General features: G+C 47.1%; 22 non-coding genes and 1 pseudogene across 22 annotated transcripts; all 23 read right to left on the bottom strand.

Annotated features, from left to right (window-relative positions):
- Positions 1-506: 506 nt before the first annotated feature.
- LOC114544760 lies at positions 507-698 on the bottom strand. Its single transcript, XR_003690557.1, has one exon. It is a non-coding gene; the product is annotated as a U2 spliceosomal RNA (small nuclear RNA).
- Positions 699-1,385: 687 nt separating this feature from the next.
- On the bottom strand, positions 1,386-1,549 carry LOC114544748. The gene has a single exon (XR_003690546.1). It is a non-coding gene; the product is annotated as a U1 spliceosomal RNA (small nuclear RNA).
- Positions 1,550-2,004: 455 nt separating this feature from the next.
- LOC114544758 lies at positions 2,005-2,196 on the bottom strand. The gene has a single exon (XR_003690556.1). It is a non-coding gene; the product is annotated as a U2 spliceosomal RNA (small nuclear RNA).
- A 687-nt stretch (positions 2,197-2,883) lies between these two features.
- On the bottom strand, positions 2,884-3,047 carry LOC114544747. The gene has a single exon (XR_003690545.1). It is a non-coding gene; the product is annotated as a U1 spliceosomal RNA (small nuclear RNA).
- Positions 3,048-3,502: 455 nt separating this feature from the next.
- LOC114544757 lies at positions 3,503-3,694 on the bottom strand. The gene has a single exon (XR_003690555.1). It is a non-coding gene; the product is annotated as a U2 spliceosomal RNA (small nuclear RNA).
- Positions 3,695-4,381: 687 nt separating this feature from the next.
- On the bottom strand, positions 4,382-4,545 carry LOC114544746. Its single transcript, XR_003690544.1, has one exon. It is a non-coding gene; the product is annotated as a U1 spliceosomal RNA (small nuclear RNA).
- A 453-nt stretch (positions 4,546-4,998) lies between these two features.
- On the bottom strand, positions 4,999-5,186 carry LOC114544763. Its single transcript, XR_003690560.1, has one exon. It is a non-coding gene; the product is annotated as a U2 spliceosomal RNA (small nuclear RNA).
- A 686-nt stretch (positions 5,187-5,872) lies between these two features.
- LOC114544749 lies at positions 5,873-6,033 on the bottom strand. The gene has a single exon (XR_003690547.1). It is a non-coding gene; the product is annotated as a U1 spliceosomal RNA (small nuclear RNA).
- A 455-nt stretch (positions 6,034-6,488) lies between these two features.
- On the bottom strand, positions 6,489-6,680 carry LOC114544756. The gene has a single exon (XR_003690554.1). It is a non-coding gene; the product is annotated as a U2 spliceosomal RNA (small nuclear RNA).
- A 686-nt stretch (positions 6,681-7,366) lies between these two features.
- On the bottom strand, positions 7,367-7,530 carry LOC114544750. Its single transcript, XR_003690548.1, has one exon. It is a non-coding gene; the product is annotated as a U1 spliceosomal RNA (small nuclear RNA).
- Positions 7,531-7,985: 455 nt separating this feature from the next.
- On the bottom strand, positions 7,986-8,172 carry LOC114544762. The gene has a single exon (XR_003690559.1). It is a non-coding gene; the product is annotated as a U2 spliceosomal RNA (small nuclear RNA).
- A 1,010-nt stretch (positions 8,173-9,182) lies between these two features.
- On the bottom strand, positions 9,183-9,346 carry LOC114544745. Its single transcript, XR_003690543.1, has one exon. It is a non-coding gene; the product is annotated as a U1 spliceosomal RNA (small nuclear RNA).
- Positions 9,347-9,795: 449 nt separating this feature from the next.
- On the bottom strand, positions 9,796-9,987 carry LOC114544754. The gene has a single exon (XR_003690552.1). It is a non-coding gene; the product is annotated as a U2 spliceosomal RNA (small nuclear RNA).
- Positions 9,988-10,674: 687 nt separating this feature from the next.
- Positions 10,675-10,838, bottom strand: LOC114544767. The gene has a single exon (XR_003690563.1). It is a non-coding gene; the product is annotated as a U1 spliceosomal RNA (small nuclear RNA).
- Positions 10,839-11,293: 455 nt separating this feature from the next.
- LOC114544753 lies at positions 11,294-11,485 on the bottom strand. The gene has a single exon (XR_003690551.1). It is a non-coding gene; the product is annotated as a U2 spliceosomal RNA (small nuclear RNA).
- Positions 11,486-12,172: 687 nt separating this feature from the next.
- LOC114544766 lies at positions 12,173-12,336 on the bottom strand. The gene has a single exon (XR_003690562.1). It is a non-coding gene; the product is annotated as a U1 spliceosomal RNA (small nuclear RNA).
- Positions 12,337-12,791: 455 nt separating this feature from the next.
- LOC114544761 lies at positions 12,792-12,984 on the bottom strand. The gene has a single exon (XR_003690558.1). It is a non-coding gene; the product is annotated as a U2 spliceosomal RNA (small nuclear RNA).
- Positions 12,985-13,671: 687 nt separating this feature from the next.
- On the bottom strand, positions 13,672-13,835 carry LOC114544765. The gene has a single exon (XR_003690561.1). It is a non-coding gene; the product is annotated as a U1 spliceosomal RNA (small nuclear RNA).
- Positions 13,836-14,289: 454 nt separating this feature from the next.
- Positions 14,290-14,481, bottom strand: LOC114544752. The gene has a single exon (XR_003690550.1). It is a non-coding gene; the product is annotated as a U2 spliceosomal RNA (small nuclear RNA).
- Positions 14,482-15,168: 687 nt separating this feature from the next.
- Positions 15,169-15,332, bottom strand: LOC114544755. The gene has a single exon (XR_003690553.1). It is a non-coding gene; the product is annotated as a U1 spliceosomal RNA (small nuclear RNA).
- Positions 15,333-15,784: 452 nt separating this feature from the next.
- On the bottom strand, positions 15,785-15,976 carry LOC114544751. The gene has a single exon (XR_003690549.1). It is a non-coding gene; the product is annotated as a U2 spliceosomal RNA (small nuclear RNA).
- A 686-nt stretch (positions 15,977-16,662) lies between these two features.
- Positions 16,663-16,826, bottom strand: LOC114544744. The gene has a single exon (XR_003690542.1). It is a non-coding gene; the product is annotated as a U1 spliceosomal RNA (small nuclear RNA).
- Positions 16,827-17,279: 453 nt separating this feature from the next.
- LOC114544764 lies at positions 17,280-17,458 on the bottom strand (annotated as a pseudogene).
- Between the last annotated feature and the right edge of the window lie 278 nt (positions 17,459-17,736).

Genomic DNA, 17,736 nt, shown 5'->3' with positions numbered 1-17,736 from the left:
ATCCTGAGAGGACCTCCTAGTTGATCAAGGTGCCTCTCGCGTCAGGTAAGTATGCTTTTGTGGCAGCGCCGTTGACTTATAATTGTGGCGACGAAGCGTTTCGATCGCGGTCGTTCACCGCCGCCGCGTTACAGTAGTGAATAATATTCATACGTACGTACGGCGTTTGTTATCAATGTGGCTGTTCGTAACTGGTTTCCCGATCGATCGAGGAGTCCGGCGACTGCGGCGGTTCGTCTGAAAATGGAAAGTGGCATGAGTTGATGTGAGGTTTAAGTCTACCGAAACAGAATTTTAGAAAGAACAATGCCAATTAAGTTATTGCATTGAATAATAATATATATAGGGCTGCATGGCTGAGTATAATAGATAGATAGATAGCTACTATAGTGATCGGATACTATATGATAGAATCACTATATACTGAGCGAGTTTTCATGCAGTGTTACTGAATTCATATTAATTTTTTGTTTCGATTCAAATGATTTGATTCTTCCCCCGTTGAGGGGAAGAGGGCCGTACTCGGATGTAGTGCAATACCGAGACAACCCGTGGCCAGGGCGAAGCAAGCTTCAATCCCAGGGCCGAAGGCCAAAAATCAGTTTAATATATGAGTTAGGCATTGCCTAACATATCAGATATTAAGCTGATAAGAACAGATACTACACTTGATCTTAGCCAAAAGGCCGAGAAGCGATAACCCGTTTTCGGCTCGCCACCAAGACTTTATTGCGCATCGGCGAGCCCGCTCGACCCGGTGGCGGGTGTGCGATCGAGTGAGCAGAATTGGCCGGCACGAGGAAGCCAACAAGCAATGTCGCTGCTGCTCGTTATTTCGTGAACGGGTTCGATGCGAGGCCGGCGGGCCGCCTACGCTTGCCGGGACGTCCTCGCGGTCACGCTTTGCTGCTGCCGCCGCCGAGCCATTCTATATTGTCGAGAGTTGGTGAACAACGATGATCGTGAAGCTGTTTTTTGCGGGTTTTTTATCAGTTCCGATAGATAGTTGGTTATTCATTTATCTACGTCGATGTGTTGCCTCGCAAGAGTTGTGCTGCTGTGGTATGTGCTGATATCCGAGACGTTGTTACATATAGTGTGACGAAGCTCTCGACGCTGCGGTAGCGGTGGTAGTACATGTATATGTATGTAGTACCGGCACGCCATCCGTCGATCGGTAGCGAGAGCTAATCAATAGGTGTCGAATTTCAAACGATTTTCCGAGATTCGGTTACACCTAATAACTTGTGACAACCCGGCGGCGGCACCGTTGTTAAAAAATGAAGTTGTTATTAGCTTTCACACGACGCACGCTTCTGAGTTTTAGATTTGTTTTGCGATGTTTTTGTTTGAATCATGAATAAGATGTGGTTGACGAAGGGAGAAGGGGACGAGCGCGAACGCAGGTCCCCACTACCAGAAATTATACGCTCGAGTTACCCACATTAGGGGTAATCGCAGGAGTCAACCCAGTCGAAGTGCAATGAAAGGGCCTCATCCTGAGAGGACCTCCTAGTTGATCAAGGTGCCTCTCGCGTCAGGTAAGTATGCTTTTGTGGCAGCGCCGTTGACTTATAATTGTGGCGACGAAGCGTTTCGATCGCGGTCGTTCACCGCCGCCGCGTTACAGTAGTGAATAATATTCATACGTACGTACGGCGTTTGTTATCAATGTGGCTGTTCGTAACTGGTTTCCCGATCGATCGAGGAGTCCGGCGACTGCGGCGGTTCGTCTGAAAATGGAAAGTGGCATGAGTTGATGTGAGGTTTAAGTCTACCGAAACAGAATTTTAGAAAGAACAATGCCAATTAAGTTATTGCATTGAATAATAATATATATAGGGCTGCATGGCTGAGTATAATAGATAGATAGATAGCTACTATAGTGATCGGATACTATATATGATAGAATCACTATATACTGAGCGAGTTTTCATGCAGTGTTACTGAATTCATATTAATTTTTTGTTTCGATTCAAATGATTTGATTCTTCCCCCGTTGAGGGGAAGAGGGCCGTACTCGGATGTAGTGCAATACCGAGACAACCCGTGGCCAGGGCGAAGCAAGCTTCAATCCCAGGGCCGAAGGCCAAAAATCAGTTTAATATATGAGTTAGGCATTGCCTAACATATCAGATATTAAGCTGATAAGAACAGATACTACACTTGATCTTAGCCAAAAGGCCGAGAAGCGATAACCCGTTTTCGGCTCGCCACCAAGACTTTATTGCGCATCGGCGAGCCCGCTCGACCCGGTGGCGGGTGTGCGATCGAGTGAGCAGAATTGGCCGGCACGAGGAAGCCAACAAGCAATGTCGCTGCTGCTCGTTATTTCGTGAACGGGTTCGATGCGAGGCCGGCGGGCCGCCTACGCTTGCCGGGACGTCCTCGCGGTCACGCTTTGCTGCTGCCGCCGCCGAGCCATTCTATATTGTCGAGAGTTGGTGAACAACGATGATCGTGAAGCTGTTTTTTGCGGGTTTTTTATCAGTTCCGATAGATAGTTGGTTATTCATTTATCTACGTCGATGTGTTGCCTCGCAAGAGTTGTGCTGCTGTGGTATGTGCTGATATCCGAGACGTTGTTACATATAGTGTGACGAAGCTCTCGACGCTGCGGTAGCGGTGGTAGTACATGTATATGTATGTAGTACCGGCACGCCATCCGTCGATCGGTAGCGAGAGCTAATCAATAGGTGTCGAATTTCAAACGATTTTCCGAGATTCGGTTACACCTAATAACTTGTGACAACCCGGCGGCGGCACCGTTGTTAAAAAATGAAGTTGTTATTAGCTTTCACACGACGCACGCTTCTGAGTTTTAGATTTGTTTTGCGATGTTTTTGTTTGAATCATGAATAAGATGTGGTTGACGAAGGGAGAAGGGGACGAGCGCGAACGCAGGTCCCCACTACCAGAAATTATACGCTCGAGTTACCCACATTAGGGGTAATCGCAGGAGTCAACCCAGTCGAAGTGCAATGAAAGGGCCTCATCCTGAGAGGACCTCCTAGTTGATCAAGGTGCCTCTCGCGTCAGGTAAGTATGCTTTTGTGGCAGCGCCGTTGACTTATAATTGTGGCGACGAAGCGTTTCGATCGCGGTCGTTCACCGCCGCCGCGTTACAGTAGTGAATAATATTCATACGTACGTACGGCGTTTGTTATCAATGTGGCTGTTCGTAACTGGTTTCCCGATCGATCGAGGAGTCCGGCGACTGCGGCGGTTCGTCTGAAAATGGAAAGTGGCATGAGTTGATGTGAGGTTTAAGTCTACCGAAACAGAATTTTAGAAAGAACAATGCCAATTAAGTTATTGCATTGAATAATAATATATATAGGGCTGCATGGCTGAGTATAATAGATAGATAGATAGCTACTATAGTGATCGGATACTATATATGATAGAATCACTATATACTGAGCGAGTTTTCATGCAGTGTTACTGAATTCATATTAATTTTTTGTTTCGATTCAAATGATTTGATTCTTCCCCCGTTGAGGGGAAGAGGGCCGTACTCGGATGTAGTGCAATACCGAGACAACCCGTGGCCAGGGCGAAGCAAGCTTCAATCCCAGGGCCGAAGGCCAAAAATCAGTTTAATATATGAGTTAGGCATTGCCTAACATATCAGATATTAAGCTGATAAGAACAGATACTACACTTGATCTTAGCCAAAAGGCCGAGAAGCGATAACCCGTTTTCGGCTCGCCACCAAGACTTTATTGCGCATCGGCGAGCCCGCTCGACCCGGTGGCGGGTGTGCGATCGAGTGAGCAGAATTGGCCGGCACGAGGAAGCCAACAAGCAATGTCGCTGCTGCTCGTTATTTCGTGAACGGGTTCGATGCGAGGCCGGCGGGCCGCCTACGCTTGCCGGGACGTCCTCGCGGTCACGCTTTGCTGCTGCCGCCGCCGAGCCATTCTATATTGTCGAGAGTTGGTGAACAACGATGATCGTGAAGCTGTTTTTTGCGGGTTTTTTATCAGTTCCGATAGATAGTTGGTTATTCATTTATCTACGTCGATGTGTTGCCTCGCAAGAGTTGTGCTGCTGTGGTATGTGCTGATATCCGAGACGTTGTTACATATAGTGTGACGAAGCTCTCGACGCTGCGGTAGCGGTGGTAGTACATGTATATGTATGTAGTACCGGCACGCCATCCGTCGATCGGTAGCGAGAGCTAATCAATAGGTGTCGAATTTCAAACGATTTTCCGAGATTCGGTTACACCTAATAACTTGTGACAACCCGGCGGCGGCACCGTTGTTAAAAAATGAAGTTGTTATTAGCTTTCACACGACGCACGCTTCTGAGTTTTAGATTTGTTTTGCGATGTTTTTGTTTGAATCATGAATAAGATGTGGTTGACGAAGGGAGAAGGGGACGAGCGCGAACGCAGGTCCCCACTACCAGAAATTATACGCTCGAGTTACCCACATTAGGGGTAATCGCAGGAGTCAACCCAGTCGAAGTGCAATGAAAGGGCCTCATCCTGAGAGGACCTCCTAGTTGATCAAGGTGCCTCTCGCGTCAGGTAAGTATGCTTTTGTGGCAGCGCCGTTGACTTATAATTGTGGCGACGAAGCGTTTCGATCGCGGTCGTTCACCGCCGCCGCGTTACAGTAGTGAATAATATTCATACGTACGTACGGCGTTTGTTATCAATGTGGCTGTTCGTAACTGGTTTCCCGATCGATCGAGGAGTCCGGCGACTGCGGCGGTTCGTCTGAAAATGGAAAGTGGCATGAGTTGATGTGAGGTTTAAGTCTACCGAAACAGAATTTTAGAAAGAACAATGCCAATTAAGTTATTGCATTGAATAATAATATATAGGGCTGCATGGCTGAGTATAATAGATAGATAGATAGCTACTATAGTGATCGGATACTATATATGATAGAATCACTATATACTGAGCGAGTTTTCATGCAGTGTTACTGAATTCATATTAATTTTTTGTTTCGATTCAAATGATTTGATTCTTCCCCCGTTGAGGGGAAGAGGGCCGTACTCGGATGTAGTGCAATACCGAGACAACCCGTGGCCAGGGCGAAGCAAGCTTCAATCCCAGGGCCGAAGGCCAAAAATCAGTTTAATATATGAGTTAGGCATTGCCTAACATATCAGAATTAAGCTGATAAGAACAGATCTAACTTGATCTTAGCCAAAAGGCGAGAAGCGATAACCCGTTTTCGGCTCGCCACCAAGACTTTATTGCGCATCGGCGAGCCCGCTCGACCCGGTGGCGGGTGTGCGATCGAGTGAGCAGAATTGGCCGGCACGAGGAAGCCAACAAGCAATGTCGCTGCTGCTCGTTATTTTCGTGAACGGGTTCGATGCGAGGCCGGCGGGCCGCCTACGCTTGCCGGGACGTCCTCGCGGTCACGCTTTGCTGCTGCCGCCGCCCGAGCCATATATTGTCGAGAGTTGGTGAACAACGATGATCGTGAAGCTGTTTTTTGCGGGTTTTTTATCAGTTCCGATAGATAGTTGGTTATTCATTTATCTACGTCGATGTGTTGCCTCGCAAGAGTTGTGCTGCTGTGGTATGTGCTGATATCCGAGACGTTGTTACATATAGTGTGACGAAGCTCTCGACGCTGCGGTAGCGGTGGTAGTACATGTATATGTATGTAGTACCGGCACGCCATCCGTCGATCGGTAGCGAGAGCTAATCAATAGGTGTCGAATTTCAAACGATTTTCCGAGATTCGGTTACACCTAATAACTTGTGACAACCCGGCGGCGGCACCGTTGTTAAAAAATGAAGTTGTTATTAGCTTTCACACGACGCACGCTTCTGAGTTTTAGATTTGTTTTGCGATGTTTTTGTTTGAATCATGAATAAGATGTGGTTGACGAAGGGAGAAGGGGACGAGCGCGAACGCAGGTCCCCACCAGAAATTATACGCTCGAGTTACCCACATTAGGGGTAATCGCAGGAGTCAACCCAGTCGAAGTGCAATGAAAGGGCCTCATCCTGAGAGGACCTCCTAGTTGATCAAGGTGCCTCTCGCGTCAGGTAAGTATGCTTTTGTGGCAGCGCCGTTGACTTATAATTGTGGCGACGAAGCGTTTCGATCGCGGTCGTTCACCGCCGCCGCGTTACAGTAGTGAATAATATTCATACGTACGTACGGCGTTTGTTATCAATGTGGCTGTTCGTAACTGGTTTCCCGATCGATCGAGGAGTCCGGCGACTGCGGCGGTTCGTCTGAAAATGGAAAGTGGCATGAGTTGATGTGAGGTTTAAGTCTACCGAAACAGAATTTTAGAAAGAACAATGCCAATTAAGTTATTGCATTGAATAATAATATATATAGGGCTGCATGGCTGAGTATAATAGATAGATAGATAGCTACTATAGTGATCGGATACTATATATGATAGAATCACTATATACTGAGCGAGTTTTCATGCAGTGTTACTGAATTCATATTAATTTTTTGTTTCGATTCAAATGATTTGATTCTTCCCCCGTTGAGGGGAAGAGGGCCGTACTCGGATGTAGTGCAATACCGAGACAACCCGTGGCCAGGGCGAAGCAAGCTTCAATCCCAGGGCCGAAGGCCAAAAATCAGTTTAATATATGAGTTAGGCATTGCCTAACATATCAGATATTAAGCTGATAAGAACAGATACTACACTTGATCTTAGCCAAAAGGCCGAGAAGCGATAACCCGTTTTCGGCTCGCCACCAAGACTTTATTGCGCATCGGCGAGCCCGCTCGACCCGGTGGCGGGTGTGCGATCGAGTGAGCAGAATTGGCCGGCACGAGGAAGCCAACAAGCAATGTCGCTGCTGCTCGTTATTTCGTGAACGGGTTCGATGCGAGGCCGGCGGGCCGCCTACGCTTGCCGGGACGTCCTCGCGGTCACGCTTTGCTGCTGCCGCCGCCGAGCCATTCTATATTGTCGAGAGTTGGTGAACAACGATGATCGTGAAGCTGTTTTTTGCGGGTTTTTTATCAGTTCCGATAGATAGTTGGTTATTCATTTATCTACGTCGATGTGTTGCCTCGCAAGAGTTGTGCTGCTGTGGTATGTGCTGATATCCGAGACGTTGTTACATATAGTGTGACGAAGCTCTCGACGCTGCGGTAGCGGTGGTAGTACATGTATATGTATGTAGTACCGGCACGCCATCCGTCGATCGGTAGCGAGAGCTAATCAATAGGTGTCGAATTTCAAACGATTTTCCGAGATTCGGTTACACCTAATAACTTGTGACAACCCGGCGGCGGCACCGTTGTTAAAAAATGAAGTTGTTATTAGCTTTCACACGACGCACGCTTCTGAGTTTTAGATTTGTTTTGCGATGTTTTTGTTTGAATCATGAATAAGATGTGGTTGACGAAGGGAGAAGGGGACGAGGCGAACGCAGGTCCCCACTACCAGAAATTATACGCTCGAGTTACCCACATTAGGGGTAATCGCAGGAGTCAACCCAGTCGAAGTGCAATGAAAGGGCCTCATCCTGAGAGGACCTCCTAGTTGATCAAGGTGCCTCTCGCGTCAGGTAAGTATGCTTTTGTGGCAGCGCCGTTGACTTATAATTGTGGCGACGAAGCGTTTCGATCGCGGTCGTTCACCGCCGCCGCGTTACAGTAGTGAATAATATTCATACGTACGTACGGCGTTTGTTATCAATGTGGCTGTTCGTAACTGGTTTCCCGATCGATCGAGGAGTCCGGCGACTGCGGCGGTTCGTCTGAAAATGGAAAGTGGCATGAGTTGATGTGAGGTTTAAGTCTACCGAAACAGAATTTTAGAAAGAACAATGCCAATTAAGTTATTGCATTGAATAATAATATATATAGGGCTGCATGGCTGAGTATAATAGATAGATAGATAGCTACTATAGTGATCGGATACTATATATGATAGAATCACTATATACTGAGCGAGTTTTCATGCAGTGTTACTGAATTCATATTAATTTTTTGTTTCGATTCAAATGATTTGATTCTTCCCCCGTTGAGGGGAAGAGGGCCGTACTCGGATGTAGTGCAATACCGAGACAACCCGTGGCCAGGGCGAAGCAAGCTTCAATCCCAGGGCCGAAGGCCAAAAATCAGTTTAATATATGAGTTAGGCATTGCCTAACATATCAGATATTAAGCTGATAAGAACAGATACTACACTTGATCTCATTTTGTGAGATCGAATCGGCTACTAGGATCTGCCATGGGCATATGGCGATGCAATGACCCCATACCGATCAGTGCTGATTCACTTGACCTCGTAAGTGCACTGAGGACCAAGATTTGATACGCCACGTGCAAACTCGTTTACGCCACAAAGCCCGTGGTTGCCCTCTGTCATCCATTGCTATCAGATTAGGCGCATCAGTTGAGTCATCTGCAAATTGTCAGATTCCACTTCCTTTGCTACCTTAACCATCAGCAACTTCCGAGTCCTAAGATCAACACTAGTAACTTGTGGTACCACAAGCACTACACTTGATCTTAGCCAAAAGGCCGAGAAGCGATAACCCGTTTTCGGCTCGCCACCAAGACTTTATTGCGCATCGGCGAGCCCGCTCGACCCGGTGGCGGGTGTGCGATCGAGTGAGCAGAATTGGCCGGCACGAGGAAGCCAACAAGCAATGTCGCTGCTGCTCGTTATTTCGTGAACGGGTTCGATGCGAGGCCGGCGGGCCGCCTACGCTTGCCGGGACGTCCTCGCGGTCACGCTTTGCTGCTGCCGCCGCCGAGCCATTCTATATTGTCGAGAGTTGGTGAACAACGATGATCGTGAAGCTGTTTTTTGCGGGTTTTTTATCAGTTCCGATAGATAGTTGGTTATTCATTTATCTACGTCGATGTGTTGCCTCGCAAGAGTTGTGCTGCTGTGGTATGTGCTGATATCCGAGACGTTGTTACATATAGTGTGACGAAGCTCTCGACGCTGCGGTAGCGGTGGTAGTACATGTATATGTATGTAGTACCGGCACGCCATCCGTCGATCGGTAGCGAGAGCTAATCAATAGGTGTCGAATTTCAAACGATTTTCCGAGATTCGGTTACACCTAATAACTTGTGACAACCCGGCGGCGGCACCGTTGTTAAAAAATGAAGTTGTTATTAGCTTTCACACGACGCACGCTTCTGAGTTTTAGATTTGTTTTGCGATGTTTTTGTTTGAATCATGAATAAGATGTGGTTGACGAAGGGAGAAGGGGACGAGCGCGAACGCAGGTCCCCACTACCAGAAATTATACGCTCGAGTTACCCACATTAGGGGTAATCGCAGGAGTCAACCCAGTCGAAGTGCAATGAAAGGGCCTCATCCTGAGAGGACCTCCTAGTTGATCAAGGTGCCTCTCGCGTCAGGTAAGTATGCTTTTGTGGCAGCGCCGTTGACTTATAATTGTGGCGACGAAGCGTTTCGATCGCGGTCGTTCACCGCCGCCGCGTTACAGTAGTGAATAATATTCATACGTACGTACGGCGTTTGTTATCAATGTGGCTGTTCGTAACTGGTTTCCCGATCGATCGAGGAGTCCGGCGACTGCGGCGGTTCGTCTGAAAATGGAAAGTGGCATGAGTTGATGTGAGGTTTAAGTCTACCGAAACAGAATTTTAGAAAGAACAATGCCAATTAAGTTATTGCATTGAATAATAATATATAGGGCTGCATGGCTGAGTATAATAGATAGATAGATAGCTACTATAGTGATCGGATACTATATATGATAGAATCACTATATACTGAGCGAGTTTTCATGCAGTGTTACTGAATTCATATTAATTTTTTTGATTCAAATGATTTGATTCTTCCCCCGTTGAGGGGAAGAGGGCCGTACTCGGATGTAGTGCAATACCGAGACAACCCGTGGCCAGGGCGAAGCAAGCTTCAATCCCAGGGCCGAAGGCCAAAAATCAGTTTAATATATGAGTTAGGCATTGCCTAACATATCAGATATTAAGCTGATAAGAACAGATACTACACTTGATCTTAGCCAAAAGGCCGAGAAGCGATAACCCGTTTTCGGCTCGCCACCAAGACTTTATTGCGCATCGGCGAGCCCGCTCGACCCGGTGGCGGGTGTGCGATCGAGTGAGCAGAATTGGCCGGCACGAGGAAGCCAACAAGCAATGTCGCTGCTGCTCGTTATTTCGTGAACGGGTTCGATGCGAGGCCGGCGGGCCGCCTACGCTTGCCGGGACGTCCTCGCGGTCACGCTTTGCTGCTGCCGCCGCCGAGCCATTCTATATTGTCGAGAGTTGGTGAACAACGATGATCGTGAAGCTGTTTTTTGCGGGTTTTTTATCAGTTCCGATAGATAGTTGGTTATTCATTTATCTACGTCGATGTGTTGCCTCGCAAGAGTTGTGCTGCTGTGGTATGTGCTGATATCCGAGACGTTGTTACATATAGTGTGACGAAGCTCTCGACGCTGCGGTAGCGGTGGTAGTACATGTATATGTATGTAGTACCGGCACGCCATCCGTCGATCGGTAGCGAGAGCTAATCAATAGGTGTCGAATTTCAAACGATTTTCCGAGATTCGGTTACACCTAATAACTTGTGACAACCCGGCGGCGGCACCGTTGTTAAAAAATGAAGTTGTTATTAGCTTTCACACGACGCACGCTTCTGAGTTTTAGATTTGTTTTGCGATGTTTTTGTTTGAATCATGAATAAGATGTGGTTGACGAAGGGAGAAGGGGACGAGCGCGAACGCAGGTCCCCACTACCAGAAATTATACGCTCGAGTTACCCACATTAGGGGTAATCGCAGGAGTCAACCCAGTCGAAGTGCAATGAAAGGGCCTCATCCTGAGAGGACCTCCTAGTTGATCAAGGTGCCTCTCGCGTCAGGTAAGTATGCTTTTGTGGCAGCGCCGTTGACTTATAATTGTGGCGACGAAGCGTTTCGATCGCGGTCGTTCACCGCCGCCGCGTTACAGTAGTGAATAATATTCATACGTACGTACGGCGTTTGTTATCAATGTGGCTGTTCGTAACTGGTTTCCCGATCGATCGAGGAGTCCGGCGACTGCGGCGGTTCGTCTGAAAATGGAAAGTGGCATGAGTTGATGTGAGGTTTAAGTCTACCGAAACAGAATTTTAGAAAGAACAATGCCAATTAAGTTATTGCATTGAATAATAATATATATAGGGCTGCATGGCTGAGTATAATAGATAGATAGATAGCTACTATAGTGATCGGATACTATATATGATAGAATCACTATATACTGAGCGAGTTTTCATGCAGTGTTACTGAATTCATATTAATTTTTTGTTTCGATTCAAATGATTTGATTCTTCCCCCGTTGAGGGGAAGAGGGCCGTACTCGGATGTAGTGCAATACCGAGACAACCCGTGGCCAGGGCGAAGCAAGCTTCAATCCCAGGGCCGAAGGCCAAAAATCAGTTTAATATATGAGTTAGGCATTGCCTAACATATCAGATATTAAGCTGATAAGAACAGATACTACACTTGATCTTAGCCAAAAGGCCGAGAAGCGATAACCCGTTTTCGGCTCGCCACCAAGACTTTATTGCGCATCGGCGAGCCCGCTCGACCCGGTGGCGGGTGTGCGATCGAGTGAGCAGAATTGGCCGGCACGAGGAAGCCAACAAGCAATGTCGCTGCTGCTCGTTATTTCGTGAACGGGTTCGATGCGAGGCCGGCGGGCCGCCTACGCTTGCCGGGACGTCCTCGCGGTCACGCTTTGCTGCTGCCGCCGCCGAGCCATTCTATATTGTCGAGAGTTGGTGAACAACGATGATCGTGAAGCTGTTTTTTGCGGGTTTTTTATCAGTTCCGATAGATAGTTGGTTATTCATTTATCTACGTCGATGTGTTGCCTCGCAAGAGTTGTGCTGCTGTGGTATGTGCTGATATCCGAGACGTTGTTACATATAGTGTGACGAAGCTCTCGACGCTGCGGTAGCGGTGGTAGTACATGTATATGTATGTAGTACCGGCACGCCATCCGTCGATCGGTAGCGAGAGCTAATCAATAGGTGTCGAATTTCAAACGATTTTCCGAGATTCGGTTACACCTAATAACTTGTGACAACCCGGCGGCGGCACCGTTGTTAAAAAATGAAGTTGTTATTAGCTTTCACACGACGCACGCTTCTGAGTTTTAGATTTGTTTTGCGATGTTTTTGTTTGAATCATGAATAAGATGTGGTTGACGAAGGGAGAAGGGGACGAGCGCGAACGCAGGTCCCCACTACCAGAAATTATACGCTCGAGTTACCCACATTAGGGGTAATCGCAGGAGTCAACCCAGTCGAAGTGCAATGAAAGGGCCTCATCCTGAGAGGACCTCCTAGTTGATCAAGGTGCCTCTCGCGTCAGGTAAGTATGCTTTTGTGGCAGCGCCGTTGACTTATAATTGTGGCGACGAAGCGTTTCGATCGCGGTCGTTCACCGCCGCCGCGTTACAGTAGTGAATAATATTCATACGTACGTACGGCGTTTGTTATCAATGTGGCTGTTCGTAACTGGTTTCCCGATCGATCGAGGAGTCCGGCGACTGCGGCGGTTCGTCTGAAAATGGAAAGTGGCATGAGTTGATGTGAGGTTTAAGTCTACCGAAACAGAATTTTAGAAAGAACAATGCCAATTAAGTTATTGCATTGAATAATAATATATATAGGGCTGCATGGCTGAGTATAATAGATAGATAGATAGCTACTATAGTGATCGGATACTATATATGATAGAATCACTATATACTGAGCGAGTTTTCATGCAGTGTTACTGAATTCATATTAATTTTTTGTTTCGATTCAAATGATTTGATTCTTCCCCCGTTGAGGGGAAGAGGGCCGTACTCGGATGTAGTGCAATAACCGAGACAACCCGTGGCCAGGCGAAGCAAAGCTTCAATCCCAGGGCCGAAGGCCAAAAATCAGTTTAATATATGAGTTAGGCATTGCCTAACATATCAGATATTAAGCTGATAAGAACAGATACTACACTTGATCTTAGCCAAAAGGCCGAGAAGCGATAACCCGTTTTCGGCTCGCCACCAAGACTTTATTGCGCATCGGCGAGCCCGCTCGACCCGGTGGCGGGTGTGCGATCGAGTGAGCAGAATTGGCCGGCACGAGGAAGCCAACAAGCAATGTCGCTGCTGCTCGTTATTTCGTGAACGGGTTCGATGCGAGGCCGGCGGGCCGCCTACGCTTGCCGGGACGTCCTCGCGGTCACGCTTTGCTGCTGCCGCCGCCGAGCCATTCTATATTGTCGAGAGTTGGTGAACAACGATGATCGTGAAGCTGTTTTTTGCGGGTTTTTTATCAGTTCCGATAGATAGTTGGTTATTCATTTATCTACGTCGATGTGTTGCCTCGCAAGAGTTGTGCTGCTGTGGTATGTGCTGATATCCGAGACGTTGTTACATATAGTGTGACGAAGCTCTCGACGCTGCGGTAGCGGTGGTAGTACATGTATATGTATGTAGTACCGGCACGCCATCCGTCGATCGGTAGCGAGAGCTAATCAATAGGTGTCGAATTTCAAACGATTTTCCGAGATTCGGTTACACCTAATAACTTGTGACAACCCGGCGGCGGCACCGTTGTTAAAAAATGAAGTTGTTATTAGCTTTCACACGACGCACGCTTCTGAGTTTTAGATTTGTTTTGCGATGTTTTTGTTTGAATCATGAATAAGATGTGGTTGACGAAGGGAGAAGGGGACGAGCGCGAACGCAGGTCCCCACTACCAGAAATTATACGCTCGAGTTACCCACATTAGGGGTAATCGCAGGAGTCAACCCAGTCGAAGTGCAATGAAAGGGCCTCATCCTGAGAGGACCTCCTAGTTGATCAAGGTGCCTCTCGCGTCAGGTAAGTATGCTTTTGTGGCAGCGCCGTTGACTTATAATTGTGGCGACGAAGCGTTTCGATCGCGGTCGTTCACCGCCGCCGCGTTACAGTAGTGAATAATATTCATACGTACGTACGGCGTTTGTTATCAATGTGGCTGTTCGTAACTGGTTTCCCGATCGATCGAGGAGTCCGGCGACTGCGGCGGTTCGTCTGAAAATGGAAAGTGGCATGAGTTGATGTGAGGTTTAAGTCTACCGAAACAGAATTTTAGAAAGAACAATGCCAATTAAGTTATTGCATTGAATAATAATAATATAGGGCTGCATGGCTGAGTATAATAGATAGATAGATAGCTACTATAGTGATCGGATACTATATATGATAGAATCACTATATACTGAGCGAGTTTTCATGCAGTGTTACTGAATTCATATTAATTTTTTGTTTCGATTCAAATGATTTGATTCTTCCCCCGTTGAGGGGAAGAGGGCCGTACTCGGATGTAGTGCAATACCGAGACAACCCGTGGCCAGGGCGAAGCAAGCTTCAATCCCAGGGCCGAAGGCCAAAAATCAGTTTAATATATGAGTTAGGCATTGCCTAACATATCAGATATTAAGCTGATAAGAACAGATACTACACTTGATCTTAGCCAAAAGGCCGAGAAGCGATAACCCGTTTTCGGCTCGCCACCAAGACTTTATTGCGCATCGGCGAGCCCGCTCGACCCGGTGGCGGGTGTGCGATCGAGTGAGCAGAATTGGCCGGCACGAGGAAGCCAACAAGCAATGTCGCTGCTGCTCGTTATTTCGTGAACGGGTTCGATGCGAGGCCGGCGGGCCGCCTACGCTTGCCGGGACGTCCTCGCGGTCACGCTTTGCTGCTGCCGCCGCCGAGCCATTCTATATTGTCGAGAGTTGGTGAACAACGATGATCGTGAAGCTGTTTTTTGCGGGTTTTTTATCAGTTCCGATAGATAGTTGGTTATTCATTTATCTACGTCGATGTGTTGCCTCGCAAGAGTTGTGCTGCTGTGGTATGTGCTGATATCCGAGACGTTGTTACATATAGTGTGACGAAGCTCTCGACGCTGCGGTAGCGGTGGTAGTACATGTATATGTATGTAGTACCGGCACGCCATCCGTCGATCGGTAGCGAGAGCTAATCAATAGGTGTCGAATTTCAAACGATTTTCCGAGATTCGGTTACACCTAATAACTTGTGACAACCCGGCGGCGGCACCGTTGTTAAAAAATGAAGTTGTTATTAGCTTTCACACGACGCACGCTTCTGAGTTTTAGATTTGTTTTGCGATGTTTTTGTTTGAATCATGAATAAGATGTGGTTGACGAAGGGAGAAGGGGACGAGCGCGAACGCAGGTCCCCACTACCAGAAATTATACGCTCGAGTTACCCACATTAGGGGTAATCGCAGGAGTCAACCCAGTCGAAGTGCAATGAAAGGGCCTCATCCTGAGAGGACCTCCTAGTTGATCAAGGTGCCTCTCGCGTCAGGTAAGTATGCTTTTGTGGCAGCGCCGTTGACTTATAATTGTGGCGACGAAGCGTTTCGATCGCGGTCGTTCACCGCCGCCGCGTTACAGTAGTGAATAATATTCATACGTACGTACGGCGTTTGTTATCAATGTGGCTGTTCGTAACTGGTTTCCCGATCGATCGAGGAGTCCGGCGACTGCGGCGGTTCGTCTGAAAATGGAAAGTGGCATGAGTTGATGTGAGGTTTAAGTCTACCGAAACAGAATTTTAGAAAGAACAATGCCAATTAAGTTATTGCATTGAATAATAATAATATAGGGCTGCATGGCTGAGTATAATAGATAGATAGATAGCTACTATAGTGATCGGATACTATATATGATAGAATCACTATATACTGAGCGAGTTTTCATGCAGTGTTACTGAATTCATATTAATTTTTTTTCGATTCAAATGATTTGATTCTTCCCCCGTTGAGGGGAAGAGGGCCGTACTCGGATGTAGTGCAATACCGAGACAACCCGTGGCCAGGGCGAAGCAAGCTTCAATCCCAGGGCCGAAGGCCAAAAATCAGTTTAATATATGAGTTAGGCATTGCCTAACATATCAGATATTAAGCTGATAAGAACAGATACTACACTTGATCTTAGCCAAAAGGCCGAGAAGCGATAACCCGTTTTCGGCTCGCCACCAAGACTTTATTGCGCATCGGCGAGCCCGCTCGACCCGGTGGCGGGTGTGCGATCGAGTGAGCAGAATTGGCCGGCACGAGGAAGCCAACAAGCAATGTCGCTGCTGCTCGTTATTTCGTGAACGGGTTCGATGCGAGGCCGGCGGGCCGCCTACGCTTGCCGGGACGTCCTCGCGGTCACGCTTTGCTGCTGCCGCCGCCGAGCCATTCTATATTGTCGAGAGTTGGTGAACAACGATGATCGTGAAGCTGTTTTTGCGGGTTTTTTATCAGTTCCGATAGATAGTTGGTTATTCATTTATCTACGTCGATGTGTTGCCTCGCAAGAGTTGTGCTGCTGTGGTATGTGCTGATATCCGAGACGTTGTTACATATAGTGTGACGAAGCTCTCGACGCTGCGGTAGCGGTGGTAGTACATGTATATGTATGTAGTACCGGCACGCCATCCGTCGATCGGTAGCGAGAGCTAATCAATAGGTGTCGAATTTCAAACGATTTTCCGAGATTCGGTTACACCTAATAACTTGTGACAACCCGGCGGCGGCACCGTTGTTAAAAAATGAAGTTGTTATTAGCTTTCACACGACGCACGCTTCTGAGTTTTAGATTTGTTTTGCGATGTTTTTGTTTGAATCATGAATAAGATGTGGTTGACGAAGGGAGAAGGGGACGAGCGCGAACGCAGGTCCCCACTACCAGAAATTATACGCTCGAGTTACCCACATTAGGGGTAATCGCAGGAGTCAACCCAGTCGAAGTGCAATGAAAGGGCCTCATCCTGAGAGGACCTCCTAGTTGATCAAGGTGCCTCTCGCGTCAGGTAAGTATGCTTTTGTGGCAGCGCCGTTGACTTATAATTGTGGCGACGAAGCGTTTCGATCGCGGTCGTTCACCGCCGCCGCGTTACAGTAGTGAATAATATTCATACGTACGTACGGCGTTTGTTATCAATGTGGCTGTTCGTAACTGGTTTCCCGATCGATCGAGGAGTCCGGCGACTGCGGCGGTTCGTCTGAAAATGGAAAGTGGCATGAGTTGATGTGAGGTTTAAGTCTACCGAAACAGAATTTTAGAAAGAACAATGCCAATTAAGTTATTGCATTGAATAATAATATATATAGGGCTGCATGGCTGAGTATAATAGATAGATAGATAGCTACTATAGTGATCGGATACTATATATGATAGAATCACTATATACTGAGCGAGTTTCATGCAGTGTTACTGAATTCATATTAATTTTTTGTTTCGATTCAAATGATTTGATTCTTCCCCGTTGAGGGGAAGAGGGCCGTACTCGGATGTAGTGCAATACCGAGACAACCCGTGGCCAGGGCGAAGCAAGCTTCAATCCCAGGGCCGAAGGCCAAAAATCAGTTTAAATAGAGTTAGGCATTGCCTAACATATCAGATATTAAGCTGATAAGAACAGAGTTCTATTCAACAATGACTAAAGTGATGGGACAGTTTACTTAACCTAAATGCTGAGGGGGTGAGGTGATCAGTCTCACTTAAATATATACTAAATATAAACTAAGGGTGGAAGACAAAAATATAACCTAACATGTTAACTGAGAATTTGGATCCATGCAATTTGAAATGTCGAAACAAGAGTGGGGCTCTCTCAAGTTCGAGTACCTAGTGAATCATGTGCCCGAGTGGCTTACGTGTGTGTATATAAAGGGGGACTTAGAAACAAAAAAGTATAAGAGCAGTGTCTGAATGAAAATAATAAAAG

Source organism: Dendronephthya gigantea, unplaced genomic scaffold, assembly GCF_004324835.1.
Source record: "Dendronephthya gigantea isolate DGI-Jeju-01 unplaced genomic scaffold, DenGig_1.0 000931F, whole genome shotgun sequence".
NCBI lineage: Eukaryota > Metazoa > Cnidaria > Anthozoa > Malacalcyonacea > Nephtheidae > Dendronephthya > Dendronephthya gigantea.
The sequence above is the reverse complement of the archived record's forward strand: the minus strand, read 5'-3'. Positions and strand labels throughout refer to the sequence as shown.